Genomic DNA, 19,188 nt, shown 5'->3' with positions numbered 1-19,188 from the left:
GGAGAAGGAGGCAAGGGTGGGTAGAGAGAAAATGACGGTGGAAGGGGCGAGCGGAGGAGAAAACATCCTCCCAGCGACAGTGAGGAGCTATGATGGAACTCCTGGAGCGGAATATGACATGGAGGGTGCGAAAGAGAGGGGGGAATCGAGAGCTGCGCGGAAAAGGAGGCAAGGGTGGGTAGAGAGAAAATGACGGTGGAAGGGGCGAGCAGAGGAGAAAACATCCTCCCAGCGACAGCGAGGAGCTATGATGGAGCTCCTGGAGCGGAATATGACATGGAGGGTGCGAAAGAGAGGGGGGAATCGAGAGCTGCGCGGAGAAGGAGGCAAGGGTGGGTAGAGAGAAAATGACGGTGGAAGGGGCGAGCGGAGGAGAAAACATCCTCCCAGCAACAGTGAGGAGCTATGATGGAACTCCTGGAGCGGAATATGACATGGAGGGTGCGAAAGAGAGGGGGGAATCGAGAGCTGCGCGGAGAAGGAGGCAAGGGTGGGTAGAGAGAAAATGACGGTGGAAGGGGCGAGCGGAGGAGAAAACATCCTCCCAGCGACAGCGAGGAGCTATGATGGAGCTCCTGGAGCGGAATATGACATGGAGGGTGCGAAAGAGAGGGGGGAATCGAGAGCTGCGCGGAAAAGGAGGCAAGGGTGGGTAGAGAGAAAATGATGGTGGAAGGGGCGAGCGGAGGAGAAAACATCCTCCCAGCGACAGTGAGGAGCTATGATGGAACTCCTGGAGCGGAATATGACATGGAGGGTGCGAAAGAGAGGGGGGAATCGAGAGCTGCGCGGAAAAGGAGGCAAGGGTGGGTAGAGAGAAAATGACGGTGGAAGGGGCGAGCGGAGGAGAAAACATCCTCCCAGCGACAGCAAGGAGCTATGATGGAGCTCCTGGAGTGGAATATGACATGGAGGGTGCGAAAGAGAGGGGGGAATCGAGAGCTGCGCGGAAAAGGAGGCAAGGGTGGGTAGAGAGAAAATGACGGTGGAAGGGGCGAGCGGAGGAGAAAACTTCCTCCCAGCGACAGTGAGGAGCTATGATGGAACTCCTGGAGCGGAATATGACATGGAGGGTGCGAAAGAGAGGGGGGAATTGAGAGCTGCGCGGAAAAGGAGGCAAGGGTGGGTAGAGAGAAAATGACGGTGGAAGGGGCGAGCGGAGGAGAAAACATCCTCCCAGCGACAGTGAGGAGCTATGATGGAACTCCTGGAGCGGAATATGACATTGAGGGTGCGAAAGAGAGGGGGGAATCGAGAGCTGCGCGGAAAAGGAGGCAAGGGTGGGTAGAGAGAAAATGACGGTGGAAGGGGCGAGCGGAGGAGAAAACATCCTCCCAGCGACAGCGAGGAGCTATGATGGAGCTCCTGGAGCGGAATATGACATGGAGGGTGCGAAAGAGAGGGGGGAATCGAGAGCTGCGCGGAGAAGGAGGCAAGGGTGGGTAGAGAGAAAATGACGGTGGAAGGGGCGAGCGGAGGAGAAAACATCCTCCCAGCGACAGTGAGGAGCTATGATGGAACTCCTGGAGCGGAATATGACATGGAGGGTGCGAAAGAGAGGGGGGAATCGAGAGCTGCGCGGAAAAGGAGGCAAGGGTGGGTAGAGAGAAAATGACGGTGGAAGGGGCGAGCGGAGGAGAAAACATCCTCCCAGCGACAGCAAGGAGCTATGATGGAGCTCCTGGAGCGGAATATGACATGGAGGGTGCGAAAGAGAGGGGGGAATCGAGAGCTGCGCGGAAAAGGAGGCAACGGTGGGTAGAGAGAAAATGACGGTGGAAGGGGCGAGCGGAGGAGAAAACTTCCTCCCAGCGACAGTGAGGAGCTATGATGGAACTCCTGGAGCGGAATATGACATGGAGGGTGCGAAAGAGAGGGGGGAATCGAGAGCTGCGCGGAAAAGGAGGCAAGGGTGGGTAGAGAGAAAATGACGGTGGAAGGGGCGAGCGGAGGAGAAAACATCCTCCCAGCGACAGCGAGGAGCTATGATGGAGCTCCTGGAGCGGAATATGACATGGAGGGTGCGAAAGAGAGGGGGGAATCGAGAGCTGCGCGGAGAAGGAGGCAAGGGTGGGTAGAGAGAAAATGACGGTGGAAGGGGCGAGCGGAGGAGAAAACATCCTCCCAGCGACAGTGAGGAGCTATGATGGAACTCCTGGAGTGGAATATGACATGGAGGGTGCGAAAGAGAGGGGGGAATCGAGAGCTGCGCGGAAAAGGAGGCAAGGGTGGGTAGAGAGAAAATGACGGTGGAAGGGGCGAGCGGAGGAGAAAACATCCTCCCAGCGACAGCAAGGAGCTATGATGGAGCTCCTGGAGCGGAATATGACATGGAGGGTGCGAAAGAGAGGGGGGAATCGAGAGCTGCGCGGAAAAGGAGGCAAGGGTGGGTAGAGAGAAAATGACAGTGGAAGAGGCGAGCGGAGGAGAAAACATCCTCCCAGCGACAGTGAGGAGCTATGATGGAACTCCTGGAGCGGAATATGACATGGAGGGTGCGAAAGAGAGGGGGGAATCGAGAGCTGCGCGGAAAAGGAGGCAAGGGTGGGTAGAGAGAAAATGATGGTGGAAGGGGCGAGCGGAGGAGAAAACATCCTCCCAGCGACAGTGAGGAGCTATGATGGAACTCCTGGAGCGGAATATGACATGGAGGGTGCGAAAGAGAGGGGGGAATCGAGAGCTGCGCGGAAAAGGAGGCAAGGGTGGGTAGAGAGAAAATGACGGTGGAAGGGGCGAGCGGAGGAGAAAACATCCTCCCAGCGACAGCAAGGAGCTATGATGGAGCTCCTGGAGTGGAATATGACATGGAGGGTGCGAAAGAGAGGGGGGAATCGAGAGCTGCGCGGAAAAGGAGGCAAGGGTGGGTAGAGAGAAAATGACGGTGGAAGGGGCGAGCGGAGGAGAAAACTTCCTCCCAGCGACAGTGAGGAGCTATGATGGAACTCCTGGAGCGGAATATGACATGGAGGGTGCGAAAGAGAGGGGGGAATTGAGAGCTGCGCGGAAAAGGAGGCAAGGGTGGGTAGAGAGAAAATGACGGTGGAAGGGGCGAGCGGAGGAGAAAACATCCTCCCAGCGACAGTGAGGAGCTATGATGGAACTCCTGGAGCGGAATATGACATTGAGGGTGCGAAAGAGAGGGGGGAATCGAGAGCTGCGCGGAAAAGGAGGCAAGGGTGGGTAGAGAGAAAATGACGGTGGAAGGGGCGAGCGGAGGAGAAAACATCCTCCCAGCGACAGCGAGGAGCTATGATGGAGCTCCTGGAGCGGAATATGACATGGAGGGTGCGAAAGAGAGGGGGGAATCGAGAGCTGCGCGGAGAAGGAGGCAAGGGTGGGTAGAGAGAAAATGACGGTGGAAGGGGCGAGCGGAGGAGAAAACATCCTCCCAGCGACAGTGAGGAGCTATGATGGAACTCCTGGAGCGGAATATGACATGGAGGGTGCGAAAGAGAGGGGGGAATCGAGAGCTGCGCGGAAAAGGAGGCAAGGGTGGGTAGAGAGAAAATGACGGTGGAAGGGGCGAGCGGAGGAGAAAACATCCTCCCAGCGACAGCAAGGAGCTATGATGGAGCTCCTGGAGCGGAATATGACATGGAGGGTGCGAAAGAGAGGGGGGAATCGAGAGCTGCGCGGAAAAGGAGGCAACGGTGGGTAGAGAGAAAATGACGGTGGAAGGGGCGAGCGGAGGAGAAAACTTCCTCCCAGCGACAGTGAGGAGCTATGATGGAACTCCTGGAGCGGAATATGACATGGAGGGTGCGAAAGAGAGGGGGGAATCGAGAGCTGCGCGGAAAAGGAGGCAAGGGTGGGTAGAGAGAAAATGACGGTGGAAGGGGCGAGCGGAGGAGAAAACATCCTCCCAGCGACAGCGAGGAGCTATGATGGAACTCCTGGAGCGGAATATGACATGGAGGGTGCGAAAGAGAGGGGGGAATCGAGAGCTGCGCGGAAAAGGAGGCAAGGGTGGGTAGAGAGAAAATGACGGTGGAAGGGGCGAGCGGAGGAGAAAACATCCTCCCAGCGACAGCAAGGAGCTATGATGGAGCTCCTGGAGCGGAATATGACATGGAGGGTGCGAAAGAGAGGGGGGAATCGAGAGCTGCGCGGAGAAGGAGGCAAGGGTGGGTAGAGAGAAAATGACGGTGGAAGGGGCGAGCAGAGGAGAAAACATCCTCCCAGCGACAGCGAGGAGCTATGATGGAGCTCCTGGAGCAGAATATGACATGGAGGGTGCGAAAGAGAGGGGGGAATCGAGAGCGGCGCGGAGAAGGAGGCAAGGGTGGGTGGAGAGAAAATGACGGCGGAAGCGGCGAGCAGAGGAGAAAACATCCTCCCAGCGACAGCGAGGAGCTATGATGGAGCTCCTGGAGCTGGATGTAATATGGAGGGTGCGAGAGAGAGGAGGGAATCGAGAGCAGCGCGGAGAAGGAGGCAAGGGTGGGTAGAGAGAAAATGACGGTGGAAGGGGCGAGTGGAGGAGAAAACATCCTCCCAGCTACAGTGAGGAGCTATGATGGAACTCCTGGAGCGGAATATGACATGGAGGGTGCGAAAGAGAGGGGGGAATCGAGAGCTGCGCGGAAAAGGAGGCAAGGGTGGGTAGAGAGAAAATGACGGTGGAAGGGGCGAGCGGAGGAGAAAACATCCTCCCAGCGACAGCGAGGAGCTATGATGGAGCTCCTGGAGCGGAATATGACATGGAGGGTGCGCAAGAGAGGGGGGAATCGAGAGCTGCGCGGAAAAGGAGGAAAGGGTGGGTAGAGAGAAAATGACGGTGGAAGGGGCGAGCAGAGGAGAAAAAATCCTCCCAGCGACAGCGAGGAGCTATGATGGAGCTCCTGGAGCGGAATATGACATGGAGGGTGCGAAAGAGAGGGGGGAATCGAGAGCTGCGCGGAGAAGGAGGCAAGGGTGGGTAGAGAGAAAATGACGGTGGAAGGGGCGAGCGGAGGAGAAAACATCCTCCCAGCAACAGCGAGGAGCTATGATGGAGCTCCTGGAGCGGAATATGACATGGAGGGTGCGAAAGAGAGGGGGGAATCGAGAGCTGCGTGGAAAAGGAGGCAAGGGTGGGTAGAAAGAAAATGACGGTGGAAGGGGCGAGCGGAGGAGAAAACATCCTCCCAGCGACAGCGAGGAGCTATGATGGAGCTCCTGGAGCGGAATATGACATGGAGGGTGCGAAAGAGAGGGGGGAATTGAGAGCTGCGCGGAGAAGGAGGCAAGGGTGGGTAGAGAGAAAATGACGGTGGAAGGGGCGAGCGGAGGAGAAAACATCCTCCCAGCGACAGCGAGGAGCTATGATGGAGCTCCTGGAGCAGAATATGACATGGAGGATGCAAAAGAGAGGGGGGAATCGAGAGCTGCGCGGAAAAGGAGGCAAGGGTGGGTAGAGAGAAAATGACGGTGGAAGGGGCGAGCAGAGGAGAAAACATCCTCCCAGCGACAGCGAGGAGCTATGATGGAGCTCCTGGAGCTGGATGTAATATGGAGGGTGCGAGAGAGAGGAGGGAATCGAGAGCTGCGCGGAGAAGGAGGCAAGGGTGGGTAGAGAGAAAATGACGGTGGAAGGGGCGAGCGGAGGAGAAAACATCCTCCCAGCGACAGCGAGGAGCTATGATGGAGCTCCTGGAGCTGGATGTAATATGGAGGGTGCGAGAGAGAGGAGGGAATCGAGAGCAGCGCGGAGAAGGAGGCAAGGGTGGGTAGAGAGAAAATGACGGTGGAAGGGGCGAGTGGAGGAGAAAACATCCTCCCAGCGACAGCGAAGAGCTATGATGGAGCTCCTGGAGCTGGATGTAATATGGAGGGTGCGAGAGAGAGGAGGGAATCGAGAGCTGCGCGGAGAAGGAGGCAAGGGTGGGTAGAGAGAAAATGACGGTGGAAGGGGCGAGCGGAGGAGAAAACATCCTCCCAGCGACAGCGAAGAGCTATGATGGAGCTCCTGGAGCTGGATGTAATATGGAGGGTCCGAGAGAGAGGAGGGAATCGAGAGCTGCGCGGAGAAGGAGGCAAGGGTGGGTAGAGAGAAAATGACGGTGGAAGGGGCGAGCGGAGGAGAAAACATCCTCCCAGCGACAGCGAGGAGCTATGATGGAGCTCCTGGAGCGGAATATGACATGGAGGGTGCGAAAGAGAGGGGGGAATCGAGAGCTGCGCGGAAAAGGAGGAAAGGGATAGTAGCGAGAAAATGACGGTGGAAGGGGCGAGCAGAGGAGAAAACATCCTCCCAGCGACAGCGAGGAGCTATGATGGAGCTCCTGGAGCGGAATATGACATGGAGGGTTCGAAAGAGAGGGGGGAATCGAGAGCTGCGCGGAGAAGGAGGCAAGGGTGGGTAGAGAGAAAATGACGGTGGAAGGGGCGAGCGGAGGAGAAAACATCCTCCCAGCGACAGCGAGGAGCTATGATGGAGCTCCTGGAGCGGAATATGACATGGAGGGTGCGAAAGAGAGGGGGGAATTGAGAGCTGCGCAGAGAAGGAGGCAAGGGTGGGTAGAGAGAAAATGACGGTGGAAGGGGCGAGCGGAGGAGAAAACATCCTCCCAGCGACAGCGAGGAGCAATGATGGAGCTCCTGGAGCGGAATATGACATGGAGGGTGTGAAAGAGAGGGGGGAATCGAGAGCTGCGCGGAAAAGGAGGAAAGGGTGGGTAGAGAGAAAATGACGGTGGAAGGGGCGAGCGGAGGAGAAAACATCCTCCCAGCGACAGCGAGGAGCTATGATGGAGCTCCTGGAGCGGAATATGACATGGAGGGTGCGAAAGAGAGGGGGGAATCGAGAGCTGCGCGGAGAAGGAGGCAAGGGTGGGTAGAGAGAAAATGACGGTGGAAGGGGCGAGCGGAGGAGAAAACATCCTCCCAGCGACAGCGAGGAGCTATGATGGAGCTCCTGGAGCGGAATATGACATGGAGGGTGCGAAAGAGAGGGGGGAATCGAGAGCGGCGCGGAGAAGGAGGCAAGGGTGGGTGGAGAGAAAATGACGGCGGAAGCGGCGAGCAGAGGAGAAAACATCCTCCCAGCGACAGCGAGGAGCTATGATGGAGCTCCTGGAGCTGGATGTAATATGGAGGGTGCGAGAGAGAGGAGGGAATCGAGAGCTGCGCGGAGAAGGAGGCAAGGGTGGGTAGAGAGAAAATGACGGTGGAAGGGGCGAGCGGAGGAGAAAACATCCTCCCAGCGACAGCGAGGAGCTATGATGGAGCTCCTGGAGCGGAATATGACATGGAGGGTGCGAAAGAGAGGGGGGAATCGAGAGCTGCGCAGAGAAGGAGGCAAGGGTGGGTAGAGAGAAAATGACGGTGGAAGGGGCGAGCGGAGGAGAAAACATCCTCCCAGCGACAGCGAGGAGCTATGATGAAGCTCCTGGAGCTGGATGTAATATGGAGGGTGCGAGAGAGAGGAGGGAATCGAGAGCTGCGCGGAGAAGGAGGCAAGGGTGGGTAGAGAGAAAATGACGGTGGAAGGGGCGAGCGGAGGAGAAAACATCCTCCCAGCGACAGTGAGGAGCTATGATGGAACTCCTGGAGCGGAATATGACATGGAGGGTGCGAAAGAGAGGGGGGAATCGAGAGCTGCGCGGAAAAGGAGGCAAGGGTGGGTAGAGAGAAAATGACGGTGGAAGGGGCGAGCGGAGGAGAAAACATCCTCCCAGCGACAGCAAGGAGCTATGATGGAGCTCCTGGAGCGGAATATGACATGGAGGGTGCGAAAGAGAGGGGGGAATCGAGAGCTGCGCGGAAAAGGAGGCAAGGGTGGGTAGAGAGAAAATGACGGTGGAAGGGGCGAGCGGAGGAGAAAACATCCTCCCAGCGACAGTGAGGAGCTATGATGGAACTCCTGGAGCGGAATATGACATGGAGGGTGCGAAAGAGAGGGGGGAATCGAGAGCTGCGCGGAAAAGGAGGCAAGGGTGGGTAGAGAGAAAATGACGGTGGAAGGGGCGAGCGGAGGAGAAAACATCCTCCCAGCGACAGCGATTAGCTATGATGGAGCTCCTGGAGCGGAATATGACATGGAGGGTGCGAAAGAGAGGGGGGAATCGAGAGCTGCGCGGAAAAGGAGGCAAGGGTGGGTAGAGAGAAAATGACGGTGGAAGGGGCGAGCGGAGGAGAAAACATCCTCCCAGCGACAGTGAGGAGCTATGATGGAACTCCTGGAGCGGAATATGACATGGAGGGTGCGAAAGAGAGGGGGGAATCGAGAGCTGCGCGGAAAAGGAGGCAAGGGTGGGTAGAGAGAAAATGATGGTGGAAGGGGCGAGCGGAGGAGAAAACATCCTCCCAGCGACAGTGAGGAGCTATGATGGAACTCCTGGAGCGGAATATGACATGGAGGGTGCGAAAGAGAGGGGGGAATCGAGAGCTGCGCGGAAAAGGAGGCAAGGGTGGGTAGAGAGAAAATGACGGTGGAAGGGGCGAGCGGAGGAGAAAACATCCTCCCAGCGACAGCAAGGAGCTATGATGGAGCTCCTGGAGCGGAATATGACATGGAGGGTGCGAAAGAGAGGGGGGAATCGAGAGCTGCGCGGAAAAGGAGGCAAGGGTGGGTAAAGAGAAAATGACGGTGGAAGGGGCGAGCGGAGGAGAAAACATCCTCCCAGCGACAGCGAGGAGCTATGATGGAGCTCCTGGAGCGGAATATGACATGGAGGGTGCGAAAGAGAGGGGGGAATCGAGAGCTGCGCGGAGAAGGAGGCAAGGGTGGGTAGAGAGAAAATGACGGTGGAAGGGGCGAGCGGAGGAGAAAACATCCTCCCAGCGACAGTGAGGAGCTATGATGGAACTCCTGGAGCGGAATATGACATGGAGGGTGCGAAAGAGAGGGGGGAATCGAGAGCTGCGCGGAAAAGGAGGCAAGGGTGGGTAGAGAGAAAATGACGGTGGAAGGGGCGAGCGGAGGAGAAAACATCCTCCCAGCGACAGCAAGGAGCTATGATGGAGCTCCTGGAGCGGAATATGACATGGAGGGTGCGAAAGAGAGGGGGGAATCGAGAGCTGCGCGGAAAAGGAGGCAAGGGTGGGTAGAGAGAAAATGACGGTGGAAGGGGCGAGCGGAGGAGAAAACATCCTCCCAGCGACAGCGAGGAGCTATGATGGAGCTCCTGGAGCGGAATATGATATGGAGGGTGCGAAAGAGAGGGGGGAATCGAGAGCTGCGCGGAGAAGGAGGCAAGGGTGGGTAGAGAGAAAATGACGGTGGAAGGGGCGAGCGGAGGAGAAAACATCCTCCCAGCGACAGTGAGGAGCTATGATGGAACTCCTGGAGCGGAATATGACATGGAGGGTGCGAAAGAGAGGGGGGAATCGAGAGCTGTGCGGAAAAGGAGGCAAGGGTGGGTAGAGAGAAAATGACGGTGGAAGGGGCGAGCGGAGGAGAAAACATCCTCCCAGCGACAGCAAGGAGCTATGATGGAGCTCCTGGAGCGGAATATGACATGGAGGGTGCGAAAGAGAGGGGGGAATCGAGAGCTGCGCGGAAAAGGAGGCAAGGGTGGGTAGAGAGAAAATGACGGTGGAAGGGGCGTGCGGAGGAGAAAACATCCTCCCAGCGACAGCAAGGAGCTATGATGGAGCTCCTGGAGCGGAATATGACATGGAGGGTGCGAAAGAGAGGGGGGAATCGAGAGCTGCGCGGAAAAGGAGGCAAGGGTGGGTAGAGAGAAAATGATGGTGGAAGGGGCGAGCGGAGGAGAAAACATCCTCCCAGCGACAGTGAGGAGCTATGATGGAACTCCTGGAGCGGAATATGACATGGAGGGTGCGAAAGAGAGGGGGGAATCGAGAGCTGCGCGGAAAAGGAGGCAAGGGTGGGTAGAGAGAAAATGACGGTGGAAGGGGCGAGCAGAGGAGAAAACATCCTCCCAGCGACAGCAAGGAGCTATGATGGAGCTCCTGGAGCGGAATATGACATGGAGGGTGCGAAAGAGAGGGGGGAATCGAGAGCTGCGCGGAAAAGGAGGCAAGGGTGGGTAGAGAGAAAATGACGGTGGAAGGGGCGAGCGGAGGAGAAAACTTCCTCCCAGCGACAGTGAGGAGCTATGATGGAACTCCTGGAGCGGAATATGACATGGAGGGTGCGAAAGAGAGGGGGGAATCGAGAGCTGCGCGGAAAAGGAGGCAAGGGTGGGTAGAGAGAAAATGACGGTGGAAGGGGCGAGCGGAGGAGAAAACATCCTCCCAGCGACAGTGAGGAGCTATGATGGAACTCCTGGAGCGGAATATGACATTGAGGGTGCGAAAGAGAGGGGGGAATCGAGAGCTGCGCGGAAAAGGAGGCAAGGGTGGGTAGAGAGAAAATGACGGTGGAAGGGGCGAGCGGAGGAGAAAACATACTCCCAGCAACAGCAAGGAGCTATGATGGAGCTCCTGGAGCGGAATATGACATGGAGGGTGCGAAAGAGAGGGGGGAATCGAGAGCTGCGCGGAAAAGGAGGCAAGGGTGGGTAGAGAGAAAATGATGGTGGAAGGGGCGAGCGGAGGAGAAAACATCCTCCCAGCGACAGTGAGGAGCTATGATGGAACTCCTGGAGCGGAATATGACATGGAGGGTGCGAAAGAGAGGGGGGAATCGAGAGCTGCGCGGAAAAGGAGGCAAGGGTGGGTAGAGAGAAAATGACGGTGGAAGGGGCGAGCAGAGGAGAAAACATCCTCCCAGTGACAGCAAGGAGCTATGATGGAGCTCCTGGAGCGGAATATGACATGGAGGGTGCGAAAGAGAGGGGGGAATCGAGAGCTGCGCGGAAAAGGAGGCAAGGGTGGGTAGAGAGAAAATGACGGTGGAAGGGGCGAGCGGAGGAGAAAACTTCCTCCCAGCGACAGCGAGGAGCTATGATGGAGCTCCTGGAGCGGAATATGACATGGAGGGTGCGAAAGAGAGGGGGGAATCGAGAGCTGCGCGGAAAAGGAGGCAAGGGTGGGTAGAGAGAAAATGACGGTGGAAGGGGCGAGCGGAGGAGAAAACATCCTCCCAGCGACAGCGAGGAGCTATGATGGAGCTCCTGGAGCGGAATATGACATGGAGGGTGCGCAAGAGAGGGGGGAATCGAGAGCTGCGCGGAAAAGGAGGAAAGGGTGGGTAGAGAGAAAATGACGGTGGAAGGGGCGAGCAGAGGAGAAAACATCCTCCCAGCGACAGCGAGGAGCTATGATGGAGCTCCTGGAGCGGAATATGACATGGAGGGTGCGAAAGAGAGGGGGGAATCGAGAGCTGTGCGGAGAAGGAGGCAAGGGTGGGTAGAGAGAAAATGACGGTGGAAGGGGCGAGCGGAGGAGAAAACATCCTCCCAGCAACAGCGAGGAGCTATGATGGAGCTCCTGGAGCGGAATATGACATGGAGGGTGCGAAAGAGAGGGGGGAATCGAGAGCTGCGTGGAAAAGGAGGCAAGGGTGGGTAGAAAGAAAATGACGGTGGAAGGGGCGAGCGGAGGAGAAAACATCCTCCCAGCGACAGCGAGGAGCTATGATGGAGCTCCTGGAGCGGAATATGACATGGAGGGTGCGAAAGAGAGGGGGGAATCGAGAGCTGCGCGGAAAAGGAGGAAAGGGTGGGTAGAGAGAAAATGACGGTGGAAGGGGCGAGCAGAGGAGAAAACATCCTCCCAGCGACAGCGAGGAGCTATGATGGAACTCCTGGAGCGGAATATGACATGGAGGGTGCGAAAGAGAGGGGGGAATCGAGAGCTGCGCGGAAAAGGAGGCAAGGGTGGGTAGAGAGAAAATGACGGTGGAAGGGGCGAGCGGAGGAGAAAACATCCTCCCAGCGACAGTGAGGAGCTATGATGGAACTCCTGGAGCGGAATATGACATTGAGGGTGCGAAAGAGAGGGGGGAATCGAGAGCTGCGCGGAAAAGGAGGCAAGGGTGGGTAGAGAGAAAATGACGGTGGAAGGGGCGAGCGGAGGAGAAAACATACTCCCAGCAACAGCAAGGAGCTATGATGGAGCTCCTGGAGCGGAATATGACATGGAGGGTGCGAAAGAGAGGGGGGAATCGAGAGCTGCGCGGAAAAGGAGGCAAGGGTGGGTAGAGAGAAAATGATGGTGGAAGGGGCGAGCGGAGGAGAAAACATCCTCCCAGCGACAGTGAGGAGCTATGATGGAACTCCTGGAGCGGAATATGACATGGAGGGTGCGAAAGAGAGGGGGGAATCGAGAGCTGCGCGGAAAAGGAGGCAAGGGTGGGTAGAGAGAAAATGACGGTGGAAGGGGCGAGCAGAGGAGAAAACATCCTCCCAGTGACAGCAAGGAGCTATGATGGAGCTCCTGGAGCGGAATATGACATGGAGGGTGCGAAAGAGAGGGGGGAATCGAGAGCTGCGCGGAAAAGGAGGCAAGGGTGGGTAGAGAGAAAATGACGGTGGAAGGGGCGAGCGGAGGAGAAAACTTCCTCCCAGCGACAGCGAGGAGCTATGATGGAGCTCCTGGAGCGGAATATGACATGGAGGGTGCGAAAGAGAGGGGGGAATCGAGAGCTGCGCGGAAAAGGAGGCAAGGGTGGGTAGAGAGAAAATGACGGTGGAAGGGGCGAGCGGAGGAGAAAACATCCTCCCAGCGACAGCGAGGAGCTATGATGGAGCTCCTGGAGCGGAATATGACATGGAGGGTGCGCAAGAGAGGGGGGAATCGAGAGCTGCGCGGAAAAGGAGGAAAGGGTGGGTAGAGAGAAAATGACGGTGGAAGGGGCGAGCAGAGGAGAAAACATCCTCCCAGCGACAGCGAGGAGCTATGATGGAGCTCCTGGAGCGGAATATGACATGGAGGGTGCGAAAGAGAGGGGGGAATCGAGAGCTGTGCGGAGAAGGAGGCAAGGGTGGGTAGAGAGAAAATGACGGTGGAAGGGGCGAGCGGAGGAGAAAACATCCTCCCAGCAACAGCGAGGAGCTATGATGGAGCTCCTGGAGCGGAATATGACATGGAGGGTGCGAAAGAGAGGGGGGAATCGAGAGCTGCGTGGAAAAGGAGGCAAGGGTGGGTAGAAAGAAAATGACGGTGGAAGGGGCGAGCGGAGGAGAAAACATCCTCCCAGCGACAGCGAGGAGCTATGATGGAGCTCCTGGAGCGGAATATGACATGGAGGGTGCGAAAGAGAGGGGGGAATCGAGAGCTGCGCGGAAAAGGAGGAAAGGGTGGGTAGAGAGAAAATGACGGTGGAAGGGGCGAGCAGAGGAGAAAACATCCTCCCAGCGACAGCGAGGAGCTATGATGGAGCTCCTGGAGCGGAATATGACATGGAGGGTGCGAAAGAGAGGGGGGAATCGAGAGCTGCGCGGAAAAGGAGGAAAGGGTGGGTAGAGAGAAAATGACGGTGGAAGGGGCGAGCGGAGGAGAAAACATCCTCCCAGCGACAGCGAAGAGCTATGATGGAGCTCCTGGAGCGGAATATGACATGGAGGGTGCGAAAGAGAGGGGGGAATCCAGAGCTGCGCGGAAAAGGAGGAAAGGGTGGGTAGAGAGAAAATGACGGTGGAAGGGGCGAGCAGAGGAGAAAACATCCTCCCAGCGACAGCGAGGAGCTATGATGGAGCTCCTGGAGCGGAATATGACATGGAGGGTGCGAAAGAGAGGGGGGAATCGAGAGCTGCGCGGAAAAGGAGGAAAGGGTGGGTAGAGAGAAAATGACGGTGGAAGGGGCGAGCGGAGGAGAAAACATCCTCCCAGCGACAGCGAAGAGCTATGATGGAGCTCCTGGAGCGGAATATGACATGGAGGGTGCGAAAGAGAGGGGGGAATCGAGAGCTGCGCGGAGAAGGAGGCAAGGGTGGGTAGAGAGAAAATGACGGTGGAAGGGGCGAGCGGAGGAGAAAACATCCTCCCAGCGACAGTGAGGAGCTATGATGGAACTCCTGGAGCGGAATATGACATGGAGGGTGCGAAAGAGAGGGGGGAATCGAGAGCTGCGCGGAAAAGGAGGCAAGGGTGGGTACAGAGAAAATGACGGTGGAAGGGGCGAGCGGAGGAGAAAACATCCTCCCAGCGACAGCGAGGAGCTATGATGGAGCTCCTGGAGCGGAATATGACATGGAGGGTGCGCAAGAGAGGGGGGAATCGAGAGCTGCGCGGAAAAGGAGGAAAGGGTGGGTAGAGAGAAAATGACGGTGGAAGAGGCGAGCAGAGAAGAAAACATCCTCCCAGCGACAGCGAGGAGCTATGATGGAGCTCCTGGAGCGGAATATGACATGGAGGGTGCGAAAGAGAGGGGGGAATCGAGAGCTGTGCGGAGAAGGAGGCAAGGGTGGGTATAGAGAAAATGACGGTGGAAGGGGCGAGCGGAGGAGAAAACATCCTCCCAGCAACAGCGAGGAGCTATGATGGAGCTCCTGGAGCGGAATATGACATGGAGGGTGCGAAAGAGAGGGGGGAATCGAGAGCTGCGTGGAAAAGGAGGCAAGGGTGGGTAGAAAGAAAATGACGGTGGAAGGGGCGAGCGGAGGAGAAAACATCCTCCCAGCGACAGCGAGGAGCTATGATGGAGCTCCTGGAGCGGAATATGACATGGAGGGTGCGAAAGAGAGGGGGGAATCGAGAGCTGCGCGGAAAAGGAGGAAAGGGTGGGTAGAGAGAAAATGACGGTGGAAGGGGCGAGCAGAGGAGAAAACATCCTCCCAGCGACAGCGAGGAGCTATGATGGAGCTCCTGGAGCGGAATATGACATGGAGGGTGCGAAAGAGAGGGGGGAATCGAGAGCTGCGCGGAGAAGGAGGCAAGGGTGGGTAGAGAGAAAATGACGGTGGAAGGGGCGAGCGGAGGAGAAAACATCCTCCCAGCGACAGTGAGGAGCTATGATGGAACTCCTGGAGCGGAATATGACATGGAGGGTGCGAAAGAGAGGGGGGAATCGAGAGCTGTGCGGAAAAGGAGGCAAGGGTGGGTAGAGAGAAAATGACGGTGGAAGGGGCGAGCGGAGGAGAAAACATCCTCCCAGCGACAGCAAGGAGCTATGATGGAGCTCCTGGAGCGGAATATGACATGGAGGGTGCGAAAGAGAGGGGGGAATCGAGAGCTGCGCGGAAAAGGAGGCAAGGGTGGGTAGAGAGAAAATGACGGTGGAAGGGGCGTGCGGAGGAGAAAACATCCTCCCAGCGACAGCAAGGAGCTATGATGGAGCTCCTGGAGCGGAATATGACATGGAGGGTGCGAAAGAGAGGGGGGAATCGAGAGCTGCGCGGAAAAGGAGGCAAGGGTGGGTAGAGAGAAAATGATGGTGGAAGGGGCGAGCGGAGGAGAAAACATCCTCCCAGCGACAGTGAGGAGCTATGATGGAACTCCTGGAGCGGAATATGACATGGAGGGTGCGAAAGAGAGGGGGGAATCGAGAGCTGCGCGGAAAAGGAGGCAAGGGTGGGTAGAGAGAAAATGACGGTGGAAGGGGCGAGCAGAGGAGAAAACATCCTCCCAGCGACAGCAAGGAGCTATGATGGAGCTCCTGGAGCGGAATATGACATGGAGGGTGCGAAAGAGAGGGGGGAATCGAGAGCTGCGCGGAAAAGGAGGCAAGGGTGGGTAGAGAGAAAATGACGGTGGAAGGGGCGAGCGGAGGAGAAAACTTCCTCCCAGCGACAGTGAGGAGCTATGATGGAACTCCTGGAGCGGAATATGACATGGAGGGTGCGAAAGAGAGGGGGGAATCGAGAGCTGCGCGGAAAAGGAGGCAAGGGTGGGTAGAGAGAAAATGACGGTGGAAGGGGCGAGCGGAGGAGAAAACATCCTCCCAGCGACAGTGAGGAGCTATGATGGAACTCCTGGAGCGGAATATGACATTGAGGGTGCGAAAGAGAGGGGGGAATCGAGAGCTGCGCGGAAAAGGAGGCAAGGGTGGGTAGAGAGAAAATGACGGTGGAAGGGGCGAGCGGAGGAGAAAACATACTCCCAGCAACAGCAAGGAGCTATGATGGAGCTCCTGGAGCGGAATATGACATGGAGGGTGCGAAAGAGAGGGGGGAATCGAGAGCTGCGCGGAAAAGGAGGCAAGGGTGGGTAGAGAGAAAATGATGGTGGAAGGGGCGAGCGGAGGAGAAAACATCCTCCCAGCGACAGTGAGGAGCTATGATGGAACTCCTGGAGCGGAATATGACATGGAGGGTGCGAAAGAGAGGGGGGAATCGAGAGCTGCGCGGAAAAGGAGGCAAGGGTGGGTAGAGAGAAAATGACGGTGGAAGGGGCGAGCAGAGGAGAAAACATCCTCCCAGTGACAGCAAGGAGCTATGATGGAGCTCCTGGAGCGGAATATGACATGGAGGGTGCGAAAGAGAGGGGGGAATCGAGAGCTGCGCGGAAAAGGAGGCAAGGGTGGGTAGAGAGAAAATGACGGTGGAAGGGGCGAGCGGAGGAGAAAACTTCCTCCCAGCGACAGCGAGGAGCTATGATGGAGCTCCTGGAGCGGAATATGACATGGAGGGTGCGAAAGAGAGGGGGGAATCGAGAGCTGCGCGGAAAAGGAGGCAAGGGTGGGTAGAGAGAAAATGACGGTGGAAGGGGCGAGCGGAGGAGAAAACATCCTCCCAGCGACAGCGAGGAGCTATGATGGAGCTCCTGGAGCGGAATATGACATGGAGGGTGCGCAAGAGAGGGGGGAATCGAGAGCTGCGCGGAAAAGGAGGAAAGGGTGGGTAGAGAGAAAATGACGGTGGAAGGGGCGAGCAGAGGAGAAAACATCCTCCCAGCGACAGCGAGGAGCTATGATGGAGCTCCTGGAGCGGAATATGACATGGAGGGTGCGAAAGAGAGGGGGGAATCGAGAGCTGTGCGGAGAAGGAGGCAAGGGTGGGTAGAGAGAAAATGACGGTGGAAGGGGCGAGCGGAGGAGAAAACATCCTCCCAGCAACAGCGAGGAGCTATGATGGAGCTCCTGGAGCGGAATATGACATGGAGGGTGCGAAAGAGAGGGGGGAATCGAGAGCTGCGTGGAAAAGGAGGCAAGGGTGGGTAGAAAGAAAATGACGGTGGAAGGGGCGAGCGGAGGAGAAAACATCCTCCCAGCGACAGCGAGGAGCTATGATGGAGCTCCTGGAGCGGAATATGACATGGAGGGTGCGAAAGAGAGGGGGGAATCGAGAGCTGCGCGGAAAAGGAGGAAAGGGTGGGTAGAGAGAAAATGACGGTGGAAGGGGCGAGCAGAGGAGAAAACATCCTCCCAGCGACAGCGAGGAGCTATGATGGAACTCCTGGAGCGGAATATGACATGGAGGGTGCGAAAGAGAGGGGGGAATCGAGAGCTGCGCGGAAAAGGAGGCAAGGGTGGGTAGAGAGAAAATGACGGTGGAAGGGGCGAGCGGAGGAGAAAACATCCTCCCAGCGACAGTGAGGAGCTATGATGGAACTCCTGGAGCGGAATATGACATTGAGGGTGCGAAAGAGAGGGGGGAATCGAGAGCTGCGCGGAAAAGGAGGCAAGGGTGGGTAGAGAGAAAATGACGGTGGAAGGGGCGAGCGGAGGAGAAAACATACTCCCAGCAACAGCAAGGAGCTATGATGGAGCTCCTGGAGCGGAATATGACATGGAGGGTGCGAAAGAGAGGGGGGAATCGAGAGCTGCGCGGAAAAGGAGGCAAGGGTGGGTAGAGAGAAAATGATGGTGGAAGGGGCGAGCGGAGGAGAAAACATCCTCCCAGCGACAGTGAGGAGCTATGATGGAACTCCTGGAGCGGAATATGACATGGAGGGTGCGAAAGAGAGGGGGGAATCGAGAGCTGCGCGGAAAAGGAGGCAAGGGTGGGTAGAGAGAAAATGACGGTGGAAGGGGCGAGCAGAGGAGAAAACATCCTCCCAGTGACAGCAAGGAGCTATGATGGAGCTCCTGGAGCGGAATATGACATGGAGGGTGCGAAAGAGAGGGGGGAATCGAGAGCTGCGCGGAAAAGGAGGCAAGGGTGGGTAGAGAGAAAATGACGGTGGAAGGGGCGAGCGGAGGAGAAAACTTCCTCCCAGCGACAGCGAGGAGCTATGATGGAGCTCCTGGAGCGGAATATGACATGGAGGGTGCGAAAGAGAGGGGGGAATCGAGAGCTGCGCGGAAAAGGAGGCAAGGGTGGGTAGAGAGAAAATGACGGTGGAAGGGGCGAGCGGAGGAGAAAACATCCTCCCAGCGACAGCGAGGAGCTATGATGGAGCTCCTGGAGCGGAATATGACATGGAGGGTGCGCAAGAGAGGGGGGAATCGAGAGCTGCGCGGAAAAGGAGGAAAGGGTGGGTAGAGAGAAAATGACGGTGGAAGGGGCGAGCAGAGGAGAAAACATCCTCCCAGCGACAGCGAGGAGCTATGATGGAGCTCCTGGAGCGGAATATGACATGGAGGGTGCGAAAGAGAGGGGGGAATCGAGAGCTGTGCGGAGAAGGAGGCAAGGGTGGGTAGAGAGAAAATGACGGTGGAAGGGGCGAGCGGAGGAGAAAACATCCTCCCAGCAACAGCGAGGAGCTATGATGGAGCTCCTGGAGCGGAATATGACATGGAGGGTGCGAAAGAGAGGGGGGAATCGAGAGCTGCGTGGAAAAGGAGGCAAGGGTGGGTAGAAAGAAAATGACGGTGGAAGGGGCGAGCGGAGGAGAAAACATCCTCCCAGCGACAGCGAGGAGCTATGATGGAGCTCCTGGAGCGGAATATGACATGGAGGGTGCGAAAGAGAGGGGGGAATCGAGAGCTGCGCGGAAAAGGAGGAAAGGGTGGGTAGAGAGAAAATGACGGTGGAAGGGGCGAGCAGAGGAGAAAACATCCTCCCAGCGACAGCGAGGAGCTATGATGGAGCTCCTGGAGCGGAATATGACATGGAGGGTGCGAAAGAGAGGGGGGAATCGAGAGCTGCGCGGAAAAGGAGGAAAGGGTGGGTAGAGAGAAAATGACGGTGGAAGGGGCGAGCGGAGGAGAAAACATCCTCCCAGCGACAGCGAAGAGCTATGATGGAGCTCCTGGAGCGGAATATGACATGGAGGGTGCGAAAGAGAGGGGGGAATCCAGAGCTGCGCGGAAAAGGAGGAAAGGGTGGGTAGAGAGAAAATGACGGTGGAAGGGGCGAGCAGAGGAGAAAACATCCTCCCAGCGACAGCGAGGAGCTATGATGGAGCTCCTGGAGCGGAATATGACATGGAGGGTGCGAAAGAGAGGGGGGAATCGAGAGCTGCGCGGAAAAGGAGGAAAGGGTGGGTAGAGAGAAAATGACGGTGGAAGGGGCGAGCGGAGGAGAAAACATCCTC

The sequence above is a fragment of the Pelophylax lessonae genome (genome assembly GCF_965119305.1).
Source record: "Pelophylax lessonae genome assembly, chromosome: 13".
NCBI classification, from domain to species: Eukaryota; Metazoa; Chordata; class Amphibia; order Anura; family Ranidae; genus Pelophylax; species Pelophylax lessonae.
The sequence above is the reverse complement of the archived record's forward strand: the minus strand, read 5'-3'. Positions refer to the sequence as shown.